The sequence below is a fragment of the Electrophorus electricus genome, chromosome 9 (assembly GCF_041902795.1).
Source record: "Electrophorus electricus isolate QZ-2024a chromosome 9, ASM4190279v1, whole genome shotgun sequence".
Taxonomy (NCBI): Eukaryota; Metazoa; Chordata; class Actinopteri; order Gymnotiformes; family Gymnotidae; genus Electrophorus; species Electrophorus electricus.
Window position 1 is genome coordinate 6,187,677 of NC_137505.1, and position 9,824 is coordinate 6,197,500.

Below are 9,824 nucleotides of genomic sequence, written 5' to 3' on the forward strand. Positions count from 1 at the left end.
AGTCCTACTCCCATGACACTGGTGTTCACACAAAGGTTCTCCCAGCCAGGGTAAGTGAGTCAGTACACAGGGGGTTAATGACAGTATGTTTACGTTGACGTGGTGTCAGGATCAAAGCTTTTGCTGCTTTTAGCAGTTTTGCGCGGCGCAAGGCTATGCGGCAGTCAGGCTGCGGTGGAGTGGGTGAAAAAGTTCGGTCCCTGTGTGGAGCTGGGTGTTTTATCCTGCCCATATCTGGCTCAGTGCGTCGTGGTTTTGCTCAGAGGAGAGAGAGAGAGAGAGAGAGAGAGAGAGAGAGAGAGAGAGAGAGAGAGAGAGAGAGAGAGAGAGAGAGAAACAGTAAGGTGCGTGGGGGGGGGGGGGGGGGGGCATTTAAGTGGAATCTGACAGAAACACACCCTCAACCCACCGACAGCAGCTCCAGGTGTCAGTTGGTGTAAAAGCGAGGATTCAAACTGGAAAAATTAATAACAGTGTGCTGTTGAATTAAAAAAAAAAACATGCATATTTTGGAATACAGCTGTGACAAGAGCATAGGAATTAGTCCAATTTATGGTGGTAATTGCTTTGCTAATTCCTCTGTTAATTTCTCTTTCACTTTAACTAAGGGTGATAGCATAATGGGCCAAGACTCCGGTTTAACCCTTAAGGAGGAGCGTAGCGCTTTCTGTCCTACCCATTAACCCTTCGCCAACCTGTCAGAGGCATCGGCAATACATTACATCGCGCACGTCCGTTTCTGATTTAGGCTATACCGCGCACATCTCCAACACGAGCGCTTTTGCAAAAGACACGCTGCTAAATCACAATTTTCTACCATTTTGCAGAAACTAGATTTTCAATAGCCTAGCATCAAACCCCGCTATTATGGAACATAGCGATCGCGCGAATGCACAAAAATGTCTTTCTGCTGCCGACATCTATTGAAAAGACAAATGTTGGTGTGTTGGGCGCGATTTTGGAATGGAGCGGCTCCCGGCGCAGATATGTGGCCTTGGACACAATACCTAAGCAGGCTCGTCTTGAGTGACTTCAGACAGTAGCCGCACAACAAATGTATAGGGGGGGAAAAGCCTCTCCAACTCTCCACATGCTTTCAATCGTCCCTGCATTCACGCACCGTGACATTGGATTTGTATGGGGTATTCGAGACTTCGCGGGACCTTGCTTTTCTAATAATTCCCTGTGAATATGCGCTTCTGTCCTGCACCAACGCGACGATATTCAACACTAACGAGCTGAAAGTAGCTGTGAAATATTTCAGAAGATTATGAACTGAATGTTTTGATAGGGGCGGCGGGCTACATATCTTTTCTGGGATTATCTATGTGACAGCAGAAAGAGTTTTTGAACAAAACTTGTGCTTCTGATATCTGATCTGATGTACATGTGATCTTTGCCTTAAGTCTAAACAGTAAATGGTCACAGGTAGATCTTTTTAAATCTGGGAGAAGCTTCATTTATGTGCCATTTTAGTAGTAGTTGGCTAAAGAAGAAAAAGTCTGATTACAGCATTGCACATGCTGTCCAATCCTATAATGTAATAATAATAATAATAACAATGACAACAACAACAACCATTATTATTATTATTGTTGTTGTTTGTTTGTTTGTTTTTCTTAGTTATTTGATATCTTTGACTCTGTGATTATACTCATTACATTTTATTGAACTATTACACACTTTCTTTCCAGTACAAAGACAAAGTCATTGACGTTTTATAAGAATGATACTGAATCATTGAACTGTAGAAGTAACTAAAAGTAACTGTTTTGTAATCAACCTGTGTTTTTAACTGCCTTGCGGAATTCATGCTTGTGAAACTGCTGACATGCCATCCGTCTAATTTCAGCCAGTCGGTCGAATTCCCATCTGTCATGGTTAGTTTCACAGTTGTCAACTAGTTTGCTGTTGACCTGCGTGACCTTTAACCTGGATGCGCTCTATCCAACCCACACCAGCAGCCCCTGTGTGCCTCAGCATGCCTTTGAAGCAGACGTCTGCAAAGTATTGTTCCTGCTCCACCCCCGGGCGTCTCCGCTCGCACTCATTGGGTGGCACGTTGGGATGGTAGGTGAAGCCCAAAGTTCTTTTTTTTCAGTCTGAGACATAAAATAAAACAAAACAAACCAAAACATACAAAACACCAGCGGTGTAGCGAGATCGCAGCGTTCGCGTTTCCACTGACGCCGTTTTCATTCCGTTGCTGGGACATTTGTCTTCCTCTGTGGATTTATCAGTTCCAAGTGCCATTCAGGAACGCAACAGAGCCGAATCCTCTACGGCCAATTGTCAGGCCATAATTAGCATAGCAGAACAAGGTAGGCACTGCTGGGAAGAGCTTCTATTAAGATTGCATTCAGAACCCACATGGCAGCAAGCGTCTGAGAGCTAACGAAAACCAAAAGAACACAGCCTGAATCGGCGCATGTCACAGAAAATGGGAGGGGAGGGTTTTGTGTGTGTGTGTGTGTGTGTGTGTGTGTGTGTGTGTGTGTGGGGGATGGGGATATAACAGCAGAAATTTTAGTTGCATTGTGTTCCCATCTCGAATCAAGGTCATTGAGGTCCCATTGAAAGTCCTCACACTCATATTTCCATTACTTCCCCTTTGGGCTGTGTGGGAGTGTGGAAGTCTGTGAGTGCCATTTGCTACATAAGATCAAGTGCCTGGCTCATATGGTTCCCTCCATTTAAGTGATTTACAAGCTGGAGCTTTAATGCAATAGAATTAGGGCACCTATTTTATCTGACCATCATCTGGGACAGAAATGAGCACTTTTATTCATTTAGTTCTGTATTTTTTTGTGTTCACTGCCGATGCAACAGTCCTCTTCATGCGTTTGGAGAGCAGTGATGTGAAAAGTTATTCTGAGCACAAACTGGAATCAACTGTTTGAAGAAAACACAGTTTAGAAGCCATATTTTTGAGCAACCTTTTTTTTTGTTTACGCCTACAAATTGTGTACATTCAGGGAATTTGGGATAAAATACAGTATGGTTTTTCATTGTTTTGCATTGTTAAATTGATTGTGCTGTTACCTATTGATATGCATATATGGCATGTGCCCAAGCGTACACGTGAGCGCATGGCTAGATTGTGGTCTTGTTTCGAGAGGCCTGCGGTTATGCTTCGTTTGGTACCGTGATGCAGTCAGTATGCGTGCCTCCGTCTGGAATACACTGCGTTGTCATTATGACTGTTCCCTGTGACAGAATTACCTCAAGCCCAGTTTCAGAGCTCCTATTATGTAGCTATGAATGGCTGTAAGATATGTCTGCATCTAGCATTTGTCAGTCTATTACTGAGTCTTGATGTAGACCTGTATCCACATTTTACTAAAATACTGTGATCGTGCGTTCACGTGAGTATTTGCATGTGTGTGTATGTGTGCATGTGTGCGTGCCTGTGTGTGTGAGAGAGGGAATTATGCTCTTATGTTGGACATTATGCATGCAACTCAGTGTGAAACCCGGGAGCAGTTTTAACTGAGTAGGGACTTGGCGGACCCAGAGCGGGCTGAGAGCAGTTCCGGTTCCGCCCCGGTCAGGGTTGTCGGCGGAAGAACGCTCAAGAAGAGGAGTTGCTGTGCAGGAGATGTCCAACGTCTGTCCTTTCTTTGTGTGACGCTAGCAGTAATGCAGGGGAGGGTCCGGAGCGAGTGGGCTTGGAGCAGTAGGCAAGGCTGGAGAAGTAGGCGGGGCTAGAGCAGTGGGCAGTGCTGGAGAGGCAGATGAGGTGGGAGCCTGTGGGCAGGACTGCATTGCCAGGTGGAATTGGGTCAGCCACTGGGGCTGGTGCAGTGGGTGGTGTTCGAGTGGTGGGCGGGGCTGGAGAAGTGGGCGGGGACGATGCGAAGGGCAGGGCTCGTGCAGCGGGTGGGACCGCAGGCGGGTCCGGTGCGGTGGGCGGGGCTCGAGCAGTGGGCGGGGTGCCGGCTCGGTGGGCATGCACAGCACACTGGAGCGTTCTCCAGCCCTGGCCTGTGTGCACGGTGGTGTGTGTTCTCTTCAAGGCCGGGATCATTATGGTGTTGTGGTGCTGTATAATGGAGGGTTAGTCAAGGCTGTGTGGCTGCGTGGGGGTTGAAGCCATCAGTCTGAGGGCACGGCCCGCGCACCACCTCCCGATGGGATCCTGAGCCCAAGGACACACGCCATTCAGAGAGCTCTCTCATCTCACTCCCAACTCACATTCAAATCTGCCTGAATTTTCAATTAGTGTTTAGCTCATGAGAGACCCGTGTGAGCCCATGTGAGCCCCTGCGAGCCTGTGTGAGCCCGTGTGAGCCCGTGTGAGCGGGGAGGGGGGGTGGGGTACAGAGAGCACCATCACGGAGAGCAACTCTCAGCAAGCTGAAACTGAACTCACCCTCATAGTCAGTTCTGTTGGTCCTGGCTGTTTGTTAGTCTCTCGGTGCATTAACTGCGTACACAAGATACATTATGTAGGCCAGGCAAATTAGCATTCTTACACTGCAGCTGCATTTAGTTCTGCCGTGTGCTTGTTTGCCTATAGGTTTCCTAATGACAGGTAGACTTTAAAAAGGAACAGGTGAGTTTAATGAAATATACTAATCCCGCGATTCTGAGGTCTTTAAGGACTAATGCGTTTATTTCTGCACAGAGAACCATCACCCAGTTCACCCACCCAATCAGGTTATTTATAAACCTGATTCACTGGATGCTTGCGCCTTCCCTTTTCAACTCAAAATTAAAGAGACGGGGAAAAGCCAAAGCTTTCATCTTCAGGAAATAAGTGTGTGTGTGGGGGGGGGGGAGGTGGGTGCACTTGTGTTCATCTGTGTATATGTGTGCATACTTGTGTGTATGCGTGTGTGTGTGCTTGTGTGCATGCGTGTGTACTTTGTGTGTGTGTACTTGTGTGCATGTATGTATACTTGTGTGTGTGTGTGGTGGGAAGTTATTAAATGTAGACTAATAAGAAGGTCTCCACGACAAGCACAGAGACCTAAGATGGTCCCCCACCCCACCCCCGACGCACACCCGCACACTCCACACACACACACACACACACGCACACTCTTTATCGGCCTCTACTCTCACATGCTCACACACTATTTCTCTTGCTCTCTCTCTGACACGTGGCAAATATTATTCATAGACACAAGGGCAGCGTTTTTGAAAGCAGCAGTTCAAAGGGCCTGCCGTCCGAGAGCAGAGTGAAGGTGTCTCTGAAAGACCTGAGTGCACTTCCACCATGCTTCACAGCACAGATGAGGTGTGTGTGTGTGTGTGTGCGCGCGCGCGGCTGTCTGTCCGTCCGTCTGCCCGTCCAGCTGTCTCTGGATTGGTGTTTGAGTGTTACGGGAGGGACGGGGTGGAATTATTAGGGACATGGAGATTTTGAACGGGGACGCTTTTAATCAACGTTTTAAAAGATGAAAGTGGGCCTCAGGTTTCCGCACGAACCGTATGCTTGCTTGCCTGCATATGTCTGTTCTACTGCTGTCAGCCACCACAAAAACACCCTCTCGGGATCACGTCCAGGTTGGGGTAGGAGCAGTTTAAACAGCCTGCCACCCATTGCTCATCAGGTCAGCTAATGAGCCCTCTCACACAGCCCTATCACATGACCTCAAGGGTCACATGACCCAGCAGACCCTGTTGGCTGGATCGCCTGAATATTTAATTCTGCTGCAGATTAATAGCAATCAATTAGTCATCGGAGCACAGGCAGAATGGGCTGCACACGGCGTGCGGCTCACGAAGCCATTCAGGGGTGACAGAGCCCGACGGAGGCCAGGCAGGCAGAGGCACGCACGCCCGCCCGCCCGGAGCGGGCTCCGAGGCGCCGTCTCGTGCCGGAGCCAAAGTCGCTCGTGACCGGCGGCTGATGCGTGCGGCCTTGCAGGTCCAGGCAGAGTGGAGACGGGGCGCAGGTAACCGGGGACGGCCCTGGCAGGGTCGCAGACACCTGCTGAACGCTGAACGGGATCAAGGAAAAGCTGAACGGGACCAAGGAAGAGCTGAAACCCTCTTGCGTCAGTCCATTTGTTCCCGAGAGACTCCAGTCGCCCGTGCTGTATGCTCAGTTATGTAAGACGTGTGTGGGTACACAGGAGAATTCATTAAGTATTTACGGCACGCTAGCGAGGGGCGTGTTAAAGGTTAAAGCCTGGCTTTAGTCTCGAGTGTCACCTTACGCCCGTCTGGCTGATTGGGTGTCGCCTGCGCTTTTCTGCGTGGCGCTGTGCTCTCGTGGGTCTGCCACCTGCCTGATGAGCAGAGGAAGGAAAACACAAGTAAGAAATAGGAGTAAAAGCACCATTTTCTCCCCGTCTCGACGTAGGACAGGTGTGTGGGCATGAGACTCGTTTTGGGTTTGAGAGGATTTGTAGTCCAGGAAGGTTTAAGGTTGGAGTTTGGTTTAGGGTTAAGGGTTAAGGTTAAGGTCAGGGTTAGGGTGCTGGCCTTCCTGGGATTTTTTTTTTTGTGTGCCTGTTTAACAAATAAATTGAAACCTAAAAATTTCAGCGTCGGTTTTACCGTCCTGCTCAACACAGATCCTTCTCCTTGCTACAAACAAAGCTTCAACATCGTAAAAGTCAGTGTTCCAGAGTTTTCACCTCCTGAACAGATGAATGAGTTCCACTATATCAGGATATCAAATCTGCTCCTAGTTATGACTTTTAGGCTCAATGCCGTGTTGATGTTCTGATCGAGTGTTCCTGTTTATCCAGTGATGGAGATGCAGCAGATATCCAGAGGCCGTGCATGTCTTTCCATCCCTGCAAGTAGGGCAGGAATACAGACCCACATAATGATAACTGATAACGATACACTAACGATAAGGATAAAGATCTTCCCTGTCTAGCCTGTCCGTGAATGGCTGTTTGTATGTTATTCATGGGCATATAGAGAGAGATTAGGAGTGTTGTGCCGAGTTTCTGAGCGCTTTTTCATGGATGATTGTGGTGGTGTTGAGTGACCTGTTCCCAGACTGCTCTGGGGTTGTTACTGTCTATCTGAACAATAACACAGGACCTGGCTCTGAAATCTATCAGATAATGACCCTTCTCTGTCAGGAGAGAAAGCCAAGGAGTTTAAATGCTTTCGTGTGCCCTTCTCTCGTCTCACTCTTCTCTCGTCTCACTCTTCTCTCGTCTCACTCTTCTTGCTAATTGCTCGAAGGGGAACGCATCTCGCTCAAACGTGTCATAAACAATCCCGCGTGTGCGGCGCCGCGTGCGGTGATCTCCCTGGCCCGCTCCTCCGAGCCTCCCTGGGGAAGCGGGCGGTCCATTAAATATAAATGGGAGAGGCGAATGGGAGGTACATATTCCCTTTACATTTTTTTTGTGTATTATTAAGCAGGTTGCTGAATATGATAGTGTGGGCTGTCATGTCTTTAATTAGGGGCTATTTCCCATCCACTCATCTTACAGCGCTGCTCACCTGGAGTTCACACAGCCCCTGGACACGATGCTCACCCTGTTCACCCCTGGCATGGCTCTGAGCCCCAGTCCAGCCCGGCACACCTGGTCAGGGTGCATTTCTCAGTAACTAAAAGAGGACTGTGCGTTTGAACATTTTCTCATTTGACCACTCAGTTTATCATTTTAAGGTGGAGGAGTGTAATTTCTTTATTTTTCTCTTTTTACCCCCTTTTAAACAAAGTCTTTTCGTTACATTGGCAGAAACGTAACCAGCTTTTTAAAAAGTGCTCAGTCCCCCATAAGGACTGGTACAAAGGTACAATGCAGAAGGCAACTTTACATTAGTAATGATATTCTTTTTACATGTGATGAATAAGGTTTCGTGCGGGTTCTACTCTGTGTGTGTGTGGGCTCTAAGTGTCTTTGGTAGGTCCTGGATAACAATCTACAGTCCAGAAAGGACACATTAGTCCTGCCTTTAGTGCAACATGCTGATGTTTCAGATTTGGACCTCGTCTTTTCTAAAGAAGATTCCTCCTCTCTCCTCTCCTCTCCTCTCCTCCCCTCCCCTCCCCTCCTCCCCTCCCCCTCCTCTCCTCTCTCCTCTCTCATCCCCCTCTCTCCTCTCCTCTCTCATCCCCCTCTCCACCCCTCTCCTCTCCTCTCCTCCCCTCTCCTCTCCTCTCTCATCCCCCTCTCTCCTCTCCTCTCCTCTCTCATCCCCCTCTCTCCTCCCCTCCCCTCTCCACCCCTCTCCTCCCCTCCCCTCTCCTCTCCTCTCCTCTCCTCTCTCATCCCCCTCTCTCCTCCCCTCCCCTCTCCACCCCTCTCCTCTCTCCTCTCCTCCCCTCCCCTCTCCTCTCCTCTCCTCTCCTCTCTCATCCCCCTCTCTCCCTCCCCTCCCCTCTCCTCCCCTCCCCTCTCCTCTCCTCTCCTCTCCTCTCTCATCCCCCTCTCTCCTCCCCTCCCCTCTCCACCCCTCTCCTCTCTCCTCTCCTCCCCTCTCATCTCCTCCCCTCTCCTCTCTCCTCCCCTCCCCTCTCCTTTCCTCTCCTCCCCTCTCCTCTCCTCTCTCCTCCCCTCTCCTCTCTCATCCCCCTCTCCTTTCCTCTCCTCTCCTCTCTCCTCTCCTCTCCTCTCTCATCCCCCTCTCTCCTCCCCTCCCCTCTCCTCCTCTCTCCTCTCCTCCCCTCTCCTCTCCTCCCCTCCCCTCTCCACATTGTGTTGGCCTATCTGATCCCAGGCTCTTTTGTTGCTCTTTGAAAGGCCCGACCCAGCACTCATTATTTTCTCCTTTATCTTCCTCTCTGATTAGGGTGGTCGGGTTTGACAGTCGCCTCCACAGAGATCCTATCCATTACGCTGTCACCAGGGGCAGTCTGTGCGTGTGTGTACGAATGTGTGTGTGTGCGCGTGTGTGTGTGTGTGTGCGCGTATGTGTGTGTGCGTGTGTGTGTGTGTGCGCGCATTTGTGTATTTGTGTCAATTCATGTGTGAAAGAGAGTGGGTGAGAATGGATTAAAACAGTATTCCAATGCCAGTATATCTGTTTTCTTAGAGTGTGTGTGGTGTGTGTGTGTGTGTGTATTCGTGTGTGTGTTTGTGCGTGCTTGTGTGTTTTGGAGAGTACGGTGTCAACATAAGGTGTTGTGTGAGAATCAGCGGCCCATCTCCAGCTAATTACGCCAGCCCCCTCGTTAATTAAATCCCCGTTAGAAGCAGAGGCAGAGCGGCTAATTAAACTGCTCTTTCCTTTCCTAATTACAGGATGATACAGGAGTGGTGCAGGGCTCAGGGAAATATGGAGACGTGGAGTGTAACAGGCTCTGCTGGGCGCTGGAGAACTGGGCATGGAATGAATGTGATTGCTCAGAGCATGTGGACTGGAGGGGAATAGATTGTATGTTTATGTGCTGGATGACACCTCCGCGTGCGCATGTGTGTGTGTGTGTGTGTGTGTGTGTGTGTGTGTGTGTGTGTCTGTCAGTAGGTGAAGGGAGAGTAGACAGAGGATTGCTGATGCAGCCCAAATATTCTAGACGATCCTCCCCGTTTCTTGTTAAATGACCCAGTCCGGAACCTTTTGTGTTATTGTAATGAGTCTGTTTGTGTGCATGCATGCGTTTGTGGCAGTGTACAGTGAGTGTGTGTGTGTGTGTGTGTGTGTGTGTGTGTGTGTGTATGAGAGTGAGAGAGAGAGTGACTGCTCATGAATTAATAAAATATAACCGAGGTGGATTGTCTTATGTGTGATGTAATAGTGTACATTGTAAATGTTATGGCTGTTTGTTTTCACTGGAGCGTTGCCTGCGTGACTGACAGGCAAGTGTCCTGTTGCACTAGCTTTTTGCCAACACTGAGACAACATAGAAGTCATTGAGCTTGTGCGTGTGTGCATGTGTAGTTTGTGCGTGTGTGTGTGCG